The sequence below is a fragment of the Protopterus annectens genome, chromosome 6.part0 (genome assembly GCF_019279795.1).
Source record: "Protopterus annectens isolate FY-2018-M chromosome 6.part0, PAN1.0, whole genome shotgun sequence".
NCBI lineage: Eukaryota > Metazoa > Chordata > Ceratodontiformes > Protopteridae > Protopterus > Protopterus annectens.
Window position 1 is genome coordinate 694,777,270 of NC_056737.1, and position 21,988 is coordinate 694,799,257.

A 21,988-nucleotide genomic window follows, 5' to 3' on the forward strand; every position below is an offset into this window, starting at 1 on the left:
AAAATTTGCCCTGAGACAACCATGCAATATCATCAAACAATCCCACTGTTACCAAGTCCGCAGACTCCTTACCTTCCATACAGAAACCTTTGTCTCTAACCTAAAATAATATGACTGGAATGTCTTACAAATCCTACTCTTGGAAGATGCAGTAACTAAATTCAACTCCAGTTTTCTCAATACTCCAAACTGCCTAGTGCCGGTACATAATAAACATAAAATCAAACCCAGCACACTGGTTAAGTAGATACCGAACAAGTTTGGCTACTATGGGACAAAGCATGGAAAAATGGACAAGGGAAAAACTCAAGTAAACTTACAAAATTACAAATAACTAAGAAATTGTGCAAAATACTTAAACTAGACAAAAAGACTTACTGCACTGATTTATAACCCACACCAAAACAATGCAAAAGAATTCTGAACATTTATTTATTTATTTTACATTTGTTGACCGGGCTGGTCCAACTGGATTTATGTCCATTTTCAGTGGAGGCCCGGGGAGAAAAGCTTCACACATTAGAATAGAAAAAAACAAAATACAAATTCATAGGTGCATTACCATGATTTGGCAAATACAACATCCTTAAATCTCCTGCATCCAGGTCAAATAACTCCAGCCCTCATAACTAACAATCAAACTGACTGTCTAGCCAACCAATTAAATTCTTATTAAAAAAGAGTTCTCTGCCTCAGAAACAACACTAACCACCCCGTTATCATTTCCACACAAACATACAACTAGCAACCTACTTTTACTGTGCTACCAGTCCCTATCTCAGTCATTAGAAATCACCTCCACAAACGAAAGCCCACCATACAAGCTGCGGACAACTTTCACTCCAATATATCAAGTTGGCAACTAATGCACTTCCCTACCCAGTCTTTATCCTGATCAACTGCTCCGTTAAAGAAAACTATGTTCCCTCTCTTTGGAAAAAAAATCATGCATTACACCTCTGTACAAAGGTGAAAGCTCTAGGAACATAACAATTTACCTCCTTTATGAAAAATTCTAGAAAAATTTATTCATAATAAGATACTAAACACATCACAAATAACACTCTCCTTAAACCTGCACAACATGAATGTACTTACATTCACTGCTGCAGTATTCTTAACTATATGGGATTCCCTGCCGCAGAAGCCTGACGTCCGGCCAGTCTTCCAAAGACTTCAGAATTTAAAAGATATGCCGAACTTCACCATATGCACCCTGCGTAACATAGGGCATAAAGGTGACGTTCATGCTTACCAAAAACAGAACTTCTTTGCTGCCAGTCTGAACATATCTTTTACACCATCAGTCCGTTTACCTGTATCCATTTTCTGCCAGTTGAACCTATTTGTGTTCTCTGGGGACTTCCTATGCCTGTTTGCTGTTTTTGCAAGATAAGTGCCCTGTTGGAGATTTTGTTTTTTCTTGTTTTTTGTGTTCCTTAAAGTTAGTTATCCAGGAAGGGTAAATGCCAGTGTGGGAGACAGATTCCCAATACAGACAGCCATGATAAGTTTTTTTTTTGTTTAGGTGTTTCTCATGACTATACTTCTTGTTGTTGCTTCCTGGCATTTTCAATTCTCTGCTTTGTCCTTTGGCCTTTCTACTGCCCAAAGGGTGTTCACCATATGCCTTGCTCCTGTGACTGCCTTTTGCAGCTTCAAGGAAATCCGAATATTTCCTTACTTTGACGACTTGTTGATTCAAGCATCCTCTCCACTTTTGCAAAATCTTCATTTTGCTGTATCCCTTTTTCAGAGCCTGGGGTTCACAATAAATGTCAAAAAGTCTTCTCTGGCTCCTTCTCAGGATCATGTTTTTTGGGTTGCAGGATTCAGATGGTGCCAATGCTTGCATCACTGCCCCCTCCAAAGGCCTTAACTCTCATTTCTTTCTTTCACACTCTTCTTCATCTGGCTTCCATTACTGCCAGACACTTTCTGATGGTTCTGGGTTTCATGGCATCCACCATTCCGATGCTCCCTCTGGCCAAACTTCACATGAGAAAGTTTCAGTGGTTTCTGAAGTCAGTGCGGCTTCAACATGCTCATCCTCTAGAATTTGCAGTTCCTCTTCGTTCTTGCCTCAGACAGGAACTTTTCTGGTGGATTCAGCAGTTATCTCTAAATCCAGGAATCCCTTTTCATCCCCCTTTCCTCTCAAGAATTGTTCACATACACCTCAGATATGGGATGGAGGGTGACTTTTGGCTCCCTAAAGGTACAGGGAGTGTGGTTGCCTTGTCAGCAGAAGGAGCACATCAATGTCAAAGAGATGGGAGCTCTTCTGCTGGTTCTTCAAGCCTCAAAACTGGAACTCAGCAAACCACAGAATAAACCGAAAGAAAGTGAGCACTCCAAAGGACACCAACTTTATTCCACAAACAGTTAAGCGCTTTCCTCTCCACTACAGAGACTTCTTCAGAACAAAAGGTTTTCACAGACAATACCACAGTGACGTGGTATAACAACAAACAGGAAGGAACAAGATCTTAACTTCTTTGCCGGTAGGCACTTCTGGTATGGGATCTTGATGTGAAATATCAAGTGACTCTTCAGGCAGTGTACATTCCTTCTGGTCAGAACATTGCGTCAAACCTCTGAGCAGGTCCTTAACTCAGTCTCATGAATGGATGCTTCACAGAGATGTGTTTCTGGACATTATCCATCAGTGTGGTACTCCTCAAATGGATCTTTTTGCCTCCCCTCTAAACAGAAGACTTTCTCTGTTTTGTGCTAGAGTCCCAGGTACTCTGGTATGGAAGGTGGATGCCCTCTCATTCTCTTGGAAGGGGATGTTTATTTATGTATTCCCTCCCCTTCCTCTCATTTCAAAGGTCCTGTTCAAAATTCAGCAGGATTCTCCCAAAATCTTGCTGGTGACTCCCTTTTGTCCGCGACAGCACTGGTTCCCTCTTCTTCTACATTTAGCCAAGAGCAATCATCACAAGTTACCTCACAGGGTGGATCTAATCACACAAGACAATGGATATTTTATCCATCCTCACGTATCCACGCTTCAATTGACACTGGTGGTGACGGGATTTTGATTCCTCATAGACAACTTTTTTCTGAGGGCGTGCTGCAAGTCCTGCAGGAGGCCAGGAAAACTATGATTAGGAAATCCTACTTATCCAAATGGAAAAGGTTTTGTTTTTGGTGTCTTTCTCATAACCTGGACCCACTTACTGTGGCTGCTCCTTTGGTTCTCTCTTATTTGTGTGAGTTGCTCAATGATTGTTTGGCCAATTCTTCTATTAAGGCCCACCTATCTGCTATCTCTGCCTTTTTCTCCTCCTTTAGCTGCTAGATTTGAAGTGAAACCATTTGTTAAAGGCGTCCTTAATATTAGATCTCCCAGGAAGCCTGTTCCTCCTCCCTGGAATCTTAACTTTGTTTTGGAGAAGTTGACTCAGGCTCCCTTTGAGCCTGCTGCTTCAGCTTCCTTGCAACATTGTACCTGGAAGATTGTTCTTTTGTTAGTGCTTACTTCTGCCAGACAGGTGTCTGAGTTGCAGGCCCTTATGGAATATCCTCCTTTTTTGTTTTTTCATGAGGACAGAAAGTGTCTTTGCACACTAACCCTTCTTTTTTGCCAAAGGTGGTTAATGAACTATTTCTTAATCAGTCTATTAATCTGCCTACTTTTTTCCCCTCTCCGCAAACTGACAGTGAGAGAGTGCTACATACTTTGGATATGCATAGGCAACTTAGGGTTTATTTGGATATGACTAAGGTTATCAGAAAATCTGATCAGTTATTTGTTTCTATGCATCTTAGATCTTTGGCGCTTGCTGTATCCAAGAAGACTATTTATTCTTGGATTTCTAAGGCTATTTCCTTTTTTACACTTTTCATGACAACAGCCTTCATTTTTCAATTAATGCTCATTCTACTAGGGCTGTGGCTTCTTCTGGTGCTTTTTTCAAAGACTAATATACTAATTCTATTCTTGAAGGAGCTACCTGGACTTCTGTGCATACCTTTACCAAGCACTACAAATTGGATGGTATCTTTAGAGCTAGGGCTGGTTTTGCTAGTTCAATTCTTCATGTTTTCAGGAGATTCTTCTGCTCCTGCCTCCACCCTGGTTTCATCGTGAGCTTTGGCACTCATAGGTCCATAGGATGATACTAGGCTATTGGCCCAGAGGCCCTTATAAGCCTAGCCAAGAATTCTGCCCATGTTCCTTCAAAGTCAGCACCTATTTCTTCTATCCAGCAGGGACACAGGTGGGGTCCCAGGGGTGTATTTTCTGTTTCCCATCCAGTCGTCCAGGTTCCTCTTAAAGAGGGCTAGAGCGGTACTATGACTGACATAGAGAGGGAGTCTACTCCACAGATGGGGGAGTCTTTGGGACACAAATCTATCCCACCAAGTTCTATTAATGTCACAGACCAGGTTAAGGCCTTGCGTGTGGGTTGCGCGAGTGGAGTTTGACTTACAGATGTGCAGCAACTCCATCAAGGCTGGGTCTGAGATCACCTTGTATGCCAGACACAAGTCATCTCTGAGCAGTCTGTACGAGACTGAGTAGAGGGACAGGACTTTTAGCCTAGCTTTACAGAATAGGTGTTTGAGAACCTAGATGTTCCTGGTCAGGAACCTCTGTGGTCTCTCCAGTTGCTGCATGTGCTTGGCAAGGTACATGCCGAAAGGGGCACTGTAATTGCTAAAGGTCTGATAAGGGAGGAGTACAGGGACATGAACTCCCCCATATAGTTAAGAATACTGCAGCAATGAATGCACTGACATAGTACAGTTGTGTAAAATGTTACCATAACGGTAGATATCATTGCCTTCACTGCTGCAGTATTCTCTCCTTTCCTCCATCCCCCTAATTCTTTACCTTCCTGGATGTACACATTACCTCTTGGGTTCCTCGGACTGGTGTTCCTCCTGTGGCAATCAGTTCTATTTTTGGTAAGACTGAATGTCACCTTTATGCCCTACATTATGCAGGATGAGCATGGTGACGTTCGCCATACTTTTTAAATTCAGAAGTCTTTGGGAGACTGGCCGGATGTCAGGCTTCCGCAGCAGGGAATCCCATATTGTTAAGAATACTGCAGCAGTGAATTTATTTTTTTATTTTACATTTGTTAACCAGGAATGTTCGACTGGACACAGATCCATTTTCAAAGGAGGCCCGGGGAGAAAAGCTCCAAGAACATTACATACAAGAAAGATTCTATATCTAAACAGCTGTAGACATCTAATAATCATACAGTAATGAGCAAGTTTACAATTTATTAAGTAAACAATTAAGTACATAGGTATATAACAGTAAGAACAATGACAACAAAGCAAAATCTTTTTTTGTAAATACAGCATGTTATCAACTTTTCCAGGGAAACACTTATGCAATGGAACCTAGGTTAAATTACTGCAACAGTGTAAGGCAAGAGTTAACCTGGGGAATAGCATGGGCACAGCCGGTTGTTTAGGTAGTGGATTTTGATTTTCAGGAGTTTTTTAAATTGGCTAGTAGATGTAGTGGAGGTTATTTGGCTTGGTAGTGAGTTCCAGGTCCTGGCTATAGTGCAGGCAAACAGACATTTACCAGCATCATTTTTATGTTTGTTGACATGTATGAGAGTTTGACTACTGGATCTTAAAGCTCTTGTGGAAGTGTGGGGCTGGATTAGATGCTGGAGTGCAAGGGTATTTACAGGAAAGTAGTAGAGCTTGTGCGCTATTGAGAGTTGATCGAGTAGGAGTAGTTGAAGCAAATCTAGCCAGCTGAGATGCTTCAGGGCAAGACAGTGGTGCGATCTATATGAGGCTTCAGTAGCGAACCTGGCAAACTTGTTGTAACAAGATTCCATTTTGTTTAGGTCAATTTGGCAGAGATTCGTTAGGATAGGGGAGGCATAAAGAAGGATGGACAAGAGACGAGTCCTTGCAATGGCTGCTTTTGTTTGTTTAGTCATATACTGTTTATTTCTGTAGAGGAGTCTTCATTTTTTTATTTACCTTCTTGATGGTTTGAGCTATGTGGATGTCAAATTTTAGGTTATTGTCTATTTCAACATCTAGCAGTTTTGTCTGAGTAGTGGGAGTGATTTGGATGTTATCTTTGGAGTTAACAGTAAAATTATTGTTTAGAAGAGGGAATCGACTGGAGCTGAAAAGAATTAGTTTTGATTTTTTGGGATTAAGAATAAGTTTGATGTCAGTGAACCATGTTTCGGCTAGAGTAAAGTTATTTTGGGTTAAGGTTTGCAGTTCTTTTAAGGTGGGGGCAGCACATATAAGGGTTGTGTCATCTGCATATTGTATGACAGAGGCGATGAGTGAGGAAGAAGAGATTTGGTTGGTGAATAGGGAGAACAGCAGAGAGCCTAAGATAGACCCCTGAGGGATTCCTATGGATACTGGGAGTAGGGGGGGGGGCAGCTGGTCTTTCCAAAGGACTGCTTGCTGACGATCTGATAAGTAGCTAGTAAACCATGATATAGAGGAGCAACTTAAGTTTAGGGTGGAAAGAGTTTCAAGAAGAAGACTGTGGTTTACCATGTCAAAGGCTTTTGACAAGTCTAAGAATATGGAAGAGACAAATAGTCCCTTGTTTCTATGATGGTTAACTATATTGGTAAATGATAATAGTGCCGCCGTGGTGGTGCTATGGGAGGATCTGAAGCTGTGCTGAGTTTTGGAAAGTAAGTAATTTTCTAGGAGGTACAGTAATAGTTGGGAATAAACTACTCTTTCTAATATTTTGGATAAAGGTGATAGGATTGCAATAAGGTGGTAGTTTGTAAGTTCTAAAGGAGTTGCCTTCTTTCTGCAGTGGAATATGTGATGTTTTCCACAAGGTGGGTACCTTATATTCTGCTAGTGATCTATTTATAAGAATGGATACTGGACAGGCTATTGCCTCCACTGCTATTTGAAGGAAGTCTGCGAAGACAAGGACATCTACTGTTATGGTAAAATTTTACACAACTGTACTTTTCAACCTCAACCATAGCACCACTACAGGCCTCATTAGTTTCATCAACATTATTAATGTCCATAAAAACAATGGTAACAGTCTCCCCTTATTTCTAAAACTAACAAAAGCTTTCAAGAGAGTTCCTTTAGTAGTTTATTGTGGGAAACAAACATCTTTTGGTCTTTCTACATCTTCACTATCCTGGTTCAGCAGCTAACTTAGTAGTAGACAGCAGGCTGTAAAATGGGAAACAGAATTTTCATCATTTCTGTCACTGTCTGTGTTCCCCAAGGCTCAATATTTGGGCTGCTGCTATTTAATATCTTTATAAACAATTTACATACCGCAGCTAAACATGCCTCCATACTACAGTACGCAGATGACTTCATCCTCATCTGCTATGCCCCCACCTTAAATAAACTACAACAACTCACCCAAGGATCCTATTCAATGGAATTCTGGGTCTCTAGCTCAAACTTATTACTAAACCCAAAAAAGTAAACTACTGATATCTTCCTCAAAACAACTAATCAACATAAAACATGATTTCACATTCACGTTAGCTAATAAAACAAAAACAGAAATTGTACTATACACAAAATTACTCAGCATCACGAAAGCTAATAACCTAAACATAACCAGAATATACAAGAATCTACAAAAAAAAACATCAAAACCTGGGACTCCTATACAGGTCTAACCATTACCCTATAACATCTGCAAGGAAGACCATAGCTTCAACATCCCCTACTTTATGTTTCACTAATACTTGGCCACTCAAAAATCAAAATTAGACGTATGCTACAAGAAAGTAGCTAAATTTGCAATGAACCATAACAATCAAACCCACTACTATGAACCCCTAAAAAAACCACAATCAGACTGGTCAGAATTACCACAACATCTCACATACAATCAATTACTTACTGCATAATATAATCCCAATAATAAACTGGATTATTGCACATCACTATAACACATCCTTCAAAATTACTGTCCTCTCAGGAGCCTATGCACACCTCCAAAAACTTAACTACTGAATCTAATAACAGCTCTGGAGACTCACTTTACTCAAACTATGTCTCCAAGCTCTAGAATGGACTGCCCTGCCCCTGGGGTAACTAGCTAGGCTTCAAATAACCCAAAAGGGCAGTTAGCCTAGTACTAATCTATGAACCTCTATGAACCTAAGATGGGTAGATAAAATCTCAGAATTTAAAACTTACCTGAAACAACTTCTAATGGACTCGTGGCTTTGCCCATTTACCCCATCAGGATAAATTACAACTGTTGCTGTCATCTTTCTTCTTATAAGCTTGATGCCAGCAACTACATTAGTACAACCTTCTTCCCCCTCCTCCATCAACTAATACCATTTAAGTCCTTTACCTCACCGCACATGCAAAACTCCTACTATATATTTCGCTCCCAAACTCTTACATAATTTGCCCTTGTCAAAATTTTCTTGGTCTAAATGCCTGTATACATTCATACTTTATGGCATCCCTAATTTACTGCTACTGTTAGTATACTGACAAATGTAATATCAAAATTCTTACTATGTAGTACCATGTATGTCAATGTATGTGAATGCACTATGTCAAAAATGTGCTCATGTATGATTTTTTTGAATGTTGAACTTTTTCTCCCCATTACTATGTTTATCAAAGTTTTATCTATTATATGTATGAGAAGCTTTTCTCTCCAGGCCTCCAAAATGGGTTTTGCCAAACCCAGTCAGACTCTCCTGGTAAACAAAGGCAAATAAATAAAATTATATTCCTTGCTTAATGCACAAGCATTTGTTAGAATGTTTCAAATTTGTAGTTTGAAACATTTTTTCAGTAAGCAGAACATTTTAACCATAAAAGGTCACTCAAACTGCTGTCATTACAATTCACCAATATCAAGTCAATATGCACAGTCTCTGCAGAAGTAAAAAAATCATTGGAATTAATTCCACGCTAAAGAGGACTATTAATAATGCAGAGGCTGCTGCTGGCAAACAACTTGGCATATCAGTTTCACCTACAAATGCAGTGCCTGTTGCCCTTGAAGAATAAACTGCTTATATTAATTTAAAAATGGGTATGCTGGTGAAATCGCCATAACATTTCCTGAACTAGATCAGCTATGCAATAGGGAATGGCTGGCAAATGCTGACAACAGGTTCATAGTTACTAGGCATGCAGTCCTGGAGACAATTTAGGAGCCTACCCCAAATTCCCAATTGCTCTAAAGCATTACTCAATGTCACACAGTAACTCAATGAAGATGGAAAGATTCACACCTTGCACCCTTACCACAGGAAGCAGCTCTTTAACAAGTCAGAGCTTTAGTTTTCCACACTAATTGCCAAAGACTGAATCACAGTAATATGCAACAATGACTACATAATGAATGGTGAAGACTACTCTGCTCTGATAATTCCTCCAAATAATGCAAACTTTGCGCCCTGGCAAATATCAACACATTTGGAGTTGATGGTACTGCAAAAATATACTAATAAAATGCAACCTGTTTAGACTATATTATACACTCCAGACCTATTAATGAATTAAATTCACTACTTAGTGTAATGAATAAAACAAAACAATTAAAGACAATATAAATGCTACAGCAACTTTTGTCCAATAACCCATAAGTCATACAAAAATCAAATATGCATACAGCATACTATTTTTGGGGAGGGGCTTACATGTTTGCAATACACCTACATCATTTTTTACTTTCCTATACCTTTTCTGTCACCAAAAACAGCTATCCAATCTGACATCAATCCGCACAGGTCAGACCTACTCAACAAAGTCAGAATTTGGACAAATGAGGCCCTATGCATTGTAATGAATCAGGCTCCCACCAGCCATAGCAATATCCCATTTCCTGGCTGTCTCTTCCTGGTTACCACAAACACTATTCAAACCTGTCAATATATATGCTAGTTTCTTTTTTACTTTTGTAATTAATTACAGAGATTTGTAGATATGATTTCTTTAAAACGTTTATTTCAAAATTTTCAGAAAAACACAAAGCTATTTTCTAAACAAAACAGCAGTCTCATGCTGAAAACAGACATAGCATGAAAAACACTAAACATATTTTCCCTTGAAATTCACATTTAGTGAAAAATGCATCTGGCAACCCATTAAACTACAAAAGATGTACTGGGATTCATAATTAAGGAGACTGTAGTGGAAGCACTAATTAGCAGATATGTGAAAGATGCAGGAATTCAAACAACAAATGTGCAACACATTTGTTAACAGCCTAGGACAGACACCTGGACACAAGCATCTCCTTTTCAGGAGATGCCCAGGAGTACTATCCAATGAAGTAACTTGTTCAGAGTCACACAGAAGACAAACGAAGGCTGAGGGACTCAAACCCTGTTCTATAAGAAACAGCTGTTTAACAGTACATAGCCTAACTTTTCTGTATTAACTGCTAGACAAACTGCTGTTGGCAAATTACAGTGCATTTGACATCTGTATGCCTACAAACAAATAGGCTAAATTAAAATTGTATTCATAGTTAAAATATTAACTTTAAACTCACAGACTTCATGCAGTCCATTTTATTCACAGCTATATAATACATGGACTATCAACAAAACAAGGAAACCAAAGATCATGGCTCATACAATGACACTCCTATTTGCTAGTTTCCTTCCTTTACACCATAAGTACTATTGGTGCATAGGTAGTTACTTGGCTTGAAGTCCAGGTTACAGTTAAGAAACCTAACCCAAATTTCCAGTTACCCCATAGTATTGGCTGATTAAGGGACTTCCTCAATTACAGGGCATAAATGTTGTTCCTTCGGCTTTTCCCAGTTAGGGGTTGCTACAGCGGAACTCCGGCCCGCTAATGATTGGCAGTAGACTTTCACGGTGCCAAGGTGCCAGCTCGACACCCAACCTTCAACGAAAGCACGCCCATTCACGCATGTCTTTTGAACGCCACTCGACCGCGGGGAGGACATGCAGACTCCACACAGAAGGCGCTCCAGCCGAGAATCGAACGGGAGAACCTCTTGCTGTAAGGCGACAAGAACAGGGCATAAATATGAGGCAAAATCAGAAATGTTCTGGAAAACTGGAGACAGACACGAGCAGAATAGTCAAAATCACTTAAAAGGTTGACAAAGTAACAGGTTTTGCATTAACATTTATTGTATTTACTTATGTTTTGTTAACCATGTTAGTCCCACTAGGCTACTGACCTCTTTTCAAGGGAAGCTCAAGGTGGCATTTATACCACTAGGGGAAATTTGGCCAGGGCATTAGGAAAATTCCCCTACTCTTTTCAATAAATGCTGTGGAGATTCCAAAATGGTGGTCGGCTAGTGTGCACCCTATCCATGGAGCCCCTACTGTAATTTATAACTTTCTCAGCCTTAAAGTGCATTGAAAAGCTATTTATCGGCAGTAGCATTCTTGGACTAATTAACTTAACTCTCCTATAAAGAAATCGGAAGAATACTTCTTATCTAAAACTTAAACAAGCAATTTATATCCAACTTAGCTCCTGGGATCCCTGCCACGTGCATTCGAGAGGCCCTTGGGACAATTTACTGCATTACAACAAACGCTACCTATTAACCATGTCAGACATCGCAGAAAGTATGGAAACCCAATCTACAAAAGCAAAAATCTCCTCAGTCTTATCTCCGGAAAAAGATACAGCTTCCAAAAGGTAAAGGCAAAGAATTACTAGACTACCAGCTGACAACAATAAAACAAATCCAAAAGGAAAAACTGATGCCAACTTCCATCTTGATGAACTCAAATCAGCGCTACAGCCCATCCATACTGCCATACAGGGTTTCTCCGAACAACTTACTGATTTTGGAAAGTCCATAAATCAGTTATTACAACGAGCAGACACTCTTGAACACAAAGCGCAAACCAACGAACTACTGATACAATCCATATCGGATGATATGAGAGATAAAGCATCCCTGCTTTCTGAGCTACAGTCTAAGATAACGGATCTGGAGGCTAGAAGTCGCTGTAATAATATACTAATTAAAGGCTTACCAGAGTCCTATGATAACCAGAACTTATTGATAATATGCAGGCAGATATTCCTTGCTTTGCTGGGATCGGAAAGTACCTCTGAGAACCTAGTGATAGAGAGAGCTCACAGAGCTTCCCATTACCGCCAGGATTCAGCAACTCCACGTCAAATATACACCAAAATATTACACTTCCAAGATGCGCAAAAAATTTTGATGTCAGCCAAAAAACAAAGAAATTTTACATGGAACAGTCACAAGCTCACATTTACCCAAGATCTGCCTCATCAAATAAAAGTAAATAGACAAAAGCTTGCCCCCTATTGCGCTGATCTGATCAGGAGAAGTGTGAAGTTCCAGATGCGCTATCCAAATACCCTGCAATTTTCCTACAAAGAAAAAAAAATACACAGCCATCACTCCATCGGAAGCAAAAGAGGCTTTTATCAAAGCCTTCAACTCCCATCCTGCTCTTTAAATTGTGGTACCTGTGAGTACTTCTCTCTATTCCTTCGCCAGAATTAACGATGTAAAATTACACCATGTTACATCCGCCTGATCTCATTAGGCATCCATGCCTTTCTCAAATTTGCTTGTGTGACTGTTTTTGACTATAATTATTTGTATCAGTTACTTTTGTCTTTATAACTGACCTTCCGTTATGGTATCCTTGAATACCAAATCTGAATAGGAACCTTATTGTTCTCAGCTGTGGTATCCTGCGGATCGCTCAGACTGGAAGACTTTCAACGGGCTTTTAAAGTGATGCCCTTCCTGTGAAGCTCATGGCGCAGTTTGTCTCGATGCTTCATATAATGTGATTAATTTGTCCTGTATGTGTATCTACTTACATTTGGACACCGATTCTAATTACAGGAGATAGTCAGCTGTGCAGTTTTGTCTAGCACGCGATCGAACTTACAAACCTTTGTGAAAGTGTTCTGTCAATCTTCTGCCATGCCTACTGGACAGTTTGGGATTCACCTGTTATATTCAATTACATTGCACTTCATAGTAAGATCTCGTGCAATGTTACTAGCTCTGTAGAATAGGTTCAATTCTCAGAGCTGAACGCTCACTCATAGGTAGTCTCAAAGTAGCGTGAGCAATTATAAACATGGCAGTAAATGTGATGTGTTATACTACGGCTAAGATGTGTACTTCTAATAAATACTAACGCAAGTTGTTTCACAATCTAATGCTTCTCGATATACTATCTAAAATTACTTATTATATCCTGTCAGTATTTCTCTTTTTCTTACTAGTTCAGGTGATACTCTCCGCTTGTATTAAAAATATAACTATTCTGTCAGCTAAAATTGTGTGCATGATTGAGATGCACTGCTTGTGATGCTGTCTCCCCAGTTCCATTGATTTTATTTATGTATAATGATGCCAGCCTGACTATATAAATGTATCTCAACCTTTGGTCGGCATTCTCCCAATCTTCTAGACAATCGAGCATAATGCTCATATTAGTTAAGTGTGTCAGCACATACCTAAATCCTGGCTATGATAACAACTTTGCCCTATCTCTTCTCTTTTCTTACGTTTTTTATCCTATGCTATTCTCTATTATTGCATTTTGACTCTTTCCTAGTTACGACTATTTTATTAAATATCTACTATTCCTGTTAAATCAAAGTTTCTTATATCCCTCCTATACTCTTGCTTCTTTATATCTATAATTCTCCATTTGGCTATTACTGGACCTAGTTTAGAGCTCATGGAAGCTTATGCTTTAGGGTCCTAGTATGACCTGGTTATGGAAACAGATTGTTTTGTATATATGTATATACTTACTTACTGTTAGATTAGTCCTTCTTAGAAATTTATATATATTAGTTTTCTTTATAAGACTTGTTTTGCTAACCAAAACTAAATGGTCCTTTCAATATTGCTTATGTATTCCTTCTGCTAGTGAAGGGGGGTGGGTAGGCACCGGGGGAGCCTTGAAGGAATACTTTTCTACCTTATCTACTGTTTTTACATACTATACAAGTCCCCATGTTACACATGATTTTTTCCCAGTATGGTCTCTAAAATTATTTAGTCCCTTAACCCTATTAATCAACAACCTTCAAATTATCAATACAATTTCTCTAGTAGCCTATGACATTACATATTGATTCATGGAATGTTAGAGGGCTACATAATAAACCAAAAAAATCGCTCCTTTTTCATCTGTTATTTAAGTCTCAGGCTAATATATGCTATCTCCAGGAAACACATACACACAAGAAGGATTGGGTCAAAGAGGGGAAAAAAAGGTGGATAAAAGCCATCATCTCTGCGGGGAATAGCTCGAATTCCAAAGGGGTGGCTATTATAATCAAAAATAATTTTCAAGGTAGTATTATTGAGGAGAGGTATGATGAAAATGGCAGATGGTGCCTGTTTACCTCACGTTTATCCAACCTTAACAAACCAGTCCTATTCTTCAACGTTTATGGCCCATGTTCCCAACAACATAGCTTTATTATAGAAATACACAACATTCTTTCACTGTTCAAGGACCACTATATTGTTGCTGGTGGAGATTGGAATGCTGTAATAGAACCTAACTCAGATCGAACCAGTAAATCTCCCTTTTATAACCTTCAATCATCTTTGGCCATAGAAGAATTAATGTATGATCTTAACCTTATCGATCCCATCTCTTACAAGGACCATTTTGCTAAAGATAAATTATTCACATACTACTCGAAATGCTACAATACCTGGTCAAGACTAGACTTTTTCCTAATCTCTGACTCCCTATCTCACTTTAAAATTAACTTCTCTCTGGAACCCAGATTCCTATCTGATCACTCAAAAATCTCCCTCAATATTAATCCTGCCGCATGGGTAGCTTCTCCTCTCAACTATAACAACTGGACACTTAATAATAATCTGCTTCACAATAAAGATATTATTCAAGAAATCACAGAATCATTACTTAACCTTAGCTCCAAGCTTGACAGCACCAGTATCCCTATGGATATACAATGGGCTGCATGTAAAGCTTGCATCAGAGGTATCATAATTAATAAAGCTTCTTACCTTAAAAAAATCTATAAGAGCAAGGAAGCTAAACTTACAAGTAAGATTTTTGAATTAGAAAAACAACAAAGACTTAGCCCGGACCCTAATAGAGACAAAGAAATAATCGATTTCCAAAATCAATTGCTACATCTACATCAACAAAATCTAACTCTATTTGAGCAAAAACTGATTGCGTCCTATTCAGAATGGGCACAGGTCCCGTCCAAGTTATTAGCAAAAATAATTCGAAACAGCCAAGATCCTCCTAGAATCTCACTTATACATTTCCAAACAAGATCTATAATTCGGACCCGGAAATTATACAGCTATTCTCGCTCCTATACTCAGATATTTATTCAAAAAAAATATAGATCCCGCCATTAACCAACACATGAATAGTTTTCTGAATTCTATTAAATTTCCTTCCTTAAATAAATCTCAATGTGACATGCTCTCAGCTCCCTTAAGCCTCCAAGAAATTAAGACAATCATTTCAAATCTTAAAGTAAGTCCCCTGGTCCAGATGGCTTCACAGCCGAATTCTTCAAAACTTTCATCTCAGTAATCTCCCCTATTTTACTAAAGATATTTAACTATATAATAAATTATGGCATATCTGACTTACATTGGAACACCTCGAAAACTATTCTAATTCTGAAAAATAATAAAGATAAAACAGACCCTCATAACTATCGCCCCATCTCGCTGATAAATACTGATATTAAGATTCTAGCTTCGCTACTAGCTAACAGACTAAAAAAAGTTTTACCCTTTATAATCTCCACGGAACAAGCAAGATTTATGTCGCATAGACATACGTGGGATAACACCCTGACGTTGGACTCCTTAATGTACTTGTCTAAAAAAGAGAAAACCCCGATTTATGCCTTAACACTAGATGCGGCCAAAGCCTTTGATAGTTTGGAAAAGAAAATCCCAATTTACCCTATGTCCCACTTTAACATACCCCCCCCCTTATAGATATGATTAATGTTTTATATAAAAATTCTTCTCCCTATCTATGGATTAACAAGAATATCTCCAAACCCTTAAAGCTAACCAATGGTACAAGACAGGGGTGCCCTTTATCCCCCTTCCTCTTCAACATAGTCATAGAACCATTATTCCTTTACATAGGCCAAAATACATTTCATACAATTCCCAAAATACTGAATACCAAAATACTTCTCTCAGCCTTCGCAGACGATCTAATCATCTATTTTCAACTTCCTAATACTGACCTAAATAAGATTGTTAATTCTATTAATGTGTTCTCAAAAGCCTCAGATTACCAGGTTAACTTTAAGAAGTCACACATCTTCCATATAAACCCTCTAGGTCATAAACCAAAATACTTCCCTGCTTCTCCCTTTAAGACAATATTTGATATTAAGTACTTAGGGATCCACTTTGAGCACAACCAGTTGTCTATGTTTCAAAATAACTTGCTTAGAATTTGGTCCAAAATATCTCTTGATCTTCACAGATGGGAACGGTTGAAGCTCTCGCTTCTATCTAAATCAGAAAAAAAGTAATCCCAGTGGTCAACGAACTGAATAACCAGCTGAAAACAGCAAAACAACACCAGGAAACCGGACTCTATGCTCGAACAGTTGAATTTATTAGTACAAGAGATGGTTAAGCGCTTTCCACAGTCCACTACTGTCTTCATCAGAACAACATGTAACAAAAGTTAATACCTTATATACAAACTAAAAAGCCCGCCAAAATCAACAATTAATTCAATTACATAATTAGCATTTGAATAATATGCAGATCTTAAAGCTATACCTAACACTTCCATTTATAAAATTAAATCTAGCATTCCCTTAGTATCTGAAGCTAGAACAATAAACAATTCCACACTCATTACATGTATAAAAATTTTAAAATATAACTGTGTTAAAGGATAACACCTAGCTATCACATATTGCAATTTTAAAAAAATAAATTTGATATGCATTATAAAAAAAATTTTTTAACATTAAAAAAATTTTATTTTACAATTATAAATGAAATTTATGCTTAAACATGAGATTCATAAAGGTGGGACAAGTGTATATACAAATGCTACCACCAATACGCATAACAAAAAAACATAGGAATATGTCCATAGTGGGTATATTACAGATTTCATTAAGTTAAACCTTTACTAAGGGTTTGGTGGGAATCATCTCATTAAGCCCCGGAGGGGTGGCTGCATCTAACCTAATCTGCCACCTAATCTCCCTCTCACCCACGACTGCCTTGATATTGCCACCTCGTGGGTTGGGGGTAACCACTTCCAATATGGCAAATTTAAACACCTTGCATTTGGGGCTATTAATGAGATGTCTCGACAGAGCGTTGTTAACATCACACTTCCTCATGCAGTATGTGTGATCATAAATTCTATTCTTTAAACAGCGATCCGTCTTCCCCACGTAAAAACTCATACATGTTTGGCAAACACCCAAGTACACTATATGCTTAGTCAAGCAATTGCCACCAGCAAACCAGATCTTGCTTTTCAAGCAATTTTTGAGAACAATACTGGGTATATCTAGTATATATTTACAAAAATTACATTGCCCACATTTTTTAGTACTAGTTCTCTGACCCTTGCCACTTTGTTGGTATTTAGATTTAATTTCAATAATTCTTTTTATATTGTTGCCAGCTTTATAAACAAAATGTGGTCTATCAGTAAGCTTATTTTTTATTGACTGATCACTGGTCAATATATTCCAGTTTGCTGAAATTATATTCTTCACTTCACTAGAGTGTTTGCCATATTTAATAATACATGCCTTTTTATATTCATTATCACGAACCAACTGATCAGTCTTGTTGGTTATATCATCGCCTACAGGTAATTTGTCAATACCCACCCCTAGAAGTGGTTTATATTTCCGTCCCCATTCATTACTGACATAGAGAATAATATCCTTAATCATCTTGAGAGGATATCCCTTGTCGATAAATAACTGCCCTATATAATCCAACTCACGAAGCATGGCATTCTTTTCAGTCGTCATGCGGGCAGCCCGGATGCACTGTCCCTTGATAATGCCCCTTTTGGTGTTGTATGTATGTGCACTATTGTAATGCAAATAACCATTACTAAATGTATTCTTCCTATGGATACGGGATTGAAACTCATCATCTTTACTATAGATGAAAACATCTAGATAGTTGATACCACTGCGATCATACTGGTGGGTGAATCTAAGATACTCAGTGGTGTTGTTGATGAATTTCATAAAATCCAATAACACCTGTTCCTCACCCTCCCATAAAATGAAGATGTCATCCAGGTATCTGACATATCTCTTGATGTAGGACATCCATACCGAATGCAATATGTACTCCATTTCCCAATCCAACAACACCAGATTGGCATACATGGGGGCACAAGCAGTGCCCATGGCTACCCCAGTTGTCTGCCGATAATGCTCGCCCTCAAAATAGATGTAATTATAGTCCAAAACAATGTCCATAAATTCCATCAACAATGAAATTTCATCCTGCCCCAAGCCACTCGCTCTGCGGACACTATTGCTGAACCTATAAAGCCCGTCCTCTTTGGGGATGCAGGAGAATAAATCCTGGACATCGATTGTGACAAAAATAATATTAGGAGACCACAATTCTTTCTTAAAAATGCCCCAAAACTTCCAGGAATCTTTGATGATGTGCTCCACTACATTATAAATATGTTTGAGCTTATGGTGAATCACCTGACCAAAAGGAAATGCCTTGCTAGCACTTCCTGAAATGATTGGACGAAATGGTGGATCTTGTAAGTTTTTATGTACTTTGGGGATGCCTGTTATTGTGGCCAAAATGGGGAACTCTACCTTCAGAAATCTGTACAATTCCTCACTTATTCTATTTTCCACTATAAATTCTTCTAAATATGAATCAATGCGACCGTGGGCAATATTCACTTCATTTAAAGAAGAGGGTGTATATTGTGAGGAATTGTTCAATAACTCGAAGATCTTGCTGGTATATTTCTCCTGATCATAGAACACTATTCCCCCACCCTTGTCGGCAGACATAATACGAACATTGTTATCACACAGTAACTGAATCGCTTCCGAGATGTCATTCCCAACATGTTTCTTGGGTCTTGATTGCTTATATTTATTATGAAGAGAATATAACTGTGTGTTAACCACCTTCTCAAAGGAGGTTAAAGTACTGCACATGGGTGGAGTGAATGTACTTCTTTTCCTTAATTCATCAGATTGTACCCCACTGGTAACATTTTGATTTCGAAAAAATATTCCTAAATTTAGTTCTCTCACAAATAACTTAAATTCCACAAGGGTATCAGTCAAATCTAAATTAGAATCTGGTATAAATTTCATACCCTTTGAAAATATTTGAAAAAATTCAGGTAAAACTGGGTGATCACTGTAATTGTAGATTTTAAACTCCCCACTACAGTGCACTATGTCACATTCATTGGCCATTGCAGATTGCCCCCCATCAATATTATCCATACACATACTACAAGGAAAAGTATGGTCCACCTGTTGAATGTCAACTATTGATGGAATCTGCGGTTGTTCCATACTTTCCGCCCTTAGGGATCCACTTTGAGCACAACCAGTTGTCTATGTTTCAAAATAACTTGCTTAGAATTTGGTCCAAAATATCTCTTGATCTTCACAGATGGGAACGGTTGAAGCTCTCGCTTCTATCTAAATCAGCAATAATTAAAATGAACATTCTCCCCAGACTCCTCTATCAATTTAACTCCACAGATCAGATAGTGTCTAAATCCTTTCTATGTAGGATTAGTAAAGAACTAGCCAAATTTATATGGTATCCTAAGTCAGTGAGGATTTCATATCTCCAATTAACTCTTCCCAAAACCAAAGGAGGCCTAGGCCTCCCGAACCTTCATCTGTACTATACAATCATATCTGCCAATAGGCTGTTATTCATCTCGAAGCTTATTAATAAAGAGTATAATTCTTACCCTACCTGGTCCAAACTATGGTATCAACAGTATCCTAGGCAGTAAAATTAATCCGGCTGCTCTCCCTTTTCTCTCTCTGGATACCACAGACAGTATTAACTTATCAGCTAACATAAAACAAAAGGTTAGATCCTTTCAAAACATGCTAAAACTTATCAATCTAGACAAAGCTCTTCCTTTGCTCCAACCTCTCCATTTAAATCCCAACATTAAAATTAACAACCTGCCAGTCAATCTTTCCAACTTCCCTCTGATTAAAAACTTCACTGTCTGGGATATACTCAAACACAATAATGAAACACTTACCAACTTCTGCAAAATCCTTAAAGTTAACAAGAAATATTTAACTATCCTTCGACAGATGTGAGATCTTGTTACATCAAAATTCATCCAACTTTCAGACAAAGGTCAAGACCTCACCAAGCTAGAGATTGTAATTCAAACCCTGACTTTACCGTGGAAAATGCTCTCTAATTCATACAAACTCATATCTTCCATAATCCACAATTCAGACTGCCTTTTCTCTAACTACTGGGATAAACACAACTCTCAACTGTCGAAAAATCAGAAACTCTCCGCCATAACAAACACCCTAGACTTTTCCCCTTTTAAAAAACTCTTTTACACACAACTAATGATCAATAATAATGCATATTATACTCCCTCTATATTATCCAAGTTTGATTCAAAGAAATCCCCCTCTTGCCCCTGCTGCTCATCCCCATACACAGACCTGATGCATGTACTATGGTCCTGCAATTACTCACATAAACTCTGGACCTCGCTAAAAATCCGCCTCCAGAAAATGGGCTACCATAAATCAACCCTCTCCTGGGAATTAGCCATCCTTCATATCCCTCCTTACATGCGATCTCTCTAAATCTGACACACACGTCCTGTTTTTTTATGCTCACTCATGAAGTTTTATATCTCTAAAAACGGGATGGACCGTACTAAATTATGTTGGAATAATTTTAAGGTAATGGCTCATTCATACATTGCAGCACAAAAACTCATCATAAAAAGCCCCCAAAAAGTTGCCCTCTGTATAAAAGTCTGGGAAAGGGTTAATGCCCTCATTCTCACTGAAGGTTAATCTAAGTTCTCTAATTTTAAGTATTGGGACCTATCTTACTTTCTATGTCGAGTTTATAAATATTTTCTTATGGGTAGCATCTTGGTTAGCAATTTTGTATATTTTGTATAACTTGTTTATATTGTACATAATTGGTTATGAGGTTATAAGTCTCAACAGTGTTTTCTGTTAATTTTATGTGTTCAGCATATATTTCCTTATGTATCAACAACTCATTACTGGTTATTCACCCTACTGTTGTTACTTCTTATGAAACAAAAATAAAAAGTTTTTTTGAAAAAAAAAAATGTTGTGGAATCACCTGAGCTACCACCAGCTCAAGCAGATGGGACCCAGTTTAATGTCTCATTCAAAGGACAGCACACTCAGGAATGCAGCACTGAAATATCATCAATCTATATGTTTGGTGTGGGAAAAGACGTCACAGCAGTCTTATTACACCAAATTTGTGCTTTTGTACATCTTTTGCATCACTGACTACCATGCCTCTCAACTGTTCCTGATTTTTCAGCGACAACGCTAACGTTGATTCAAATTGTAGCTCTGTCCCTCATAATCTCTCATAAAACTGGTGACTTTTAGAGAAACAGTGGCGAATCACACTTAATAAATATTGACAATAATTAGTAGTATAGATTTTTCAAAAAATATACATTAATTCACATTCTCCTATTCTGTCAATATTTCAAGTTATTCGTACTACTATTTTAAAAGTGCCCATAATTACTTCTGGATGTGTCCCAGATTCGGAGATTTGTCACTGATTGAGTTACGCATGAAACTATATGACTGACACTGATGGAGTCTAATCCTCAATAACTTGAAAATAATAAAAAAAATATTTAAGGAGGCCTGGTAGTAGCTGTGGAGGATTAAGGCTCTTTCCTCCCGATAGTTAAAGTTCGGGGTTTGACTATGTGTATTTCAACCTTGTGACCTTTATTCA

At 38.2% G+C, this 21,988-nt stretch overlaps 1 protein-coding gene across 2 annotated transcripts in view; it reads right to left on the reverse strand.

Annotated features, from left to right (window-relative positions):
* Positions 1-21,988, reverse strand: part of ZBTB1 (zinc finger and BTB domain containing 1) — a 145,401-nt gene that overhangs the window by 122,269 nt on the left and 1,144 nt on the right. The gene's annotated exons all lie outside the window — the stretch shown is intronic.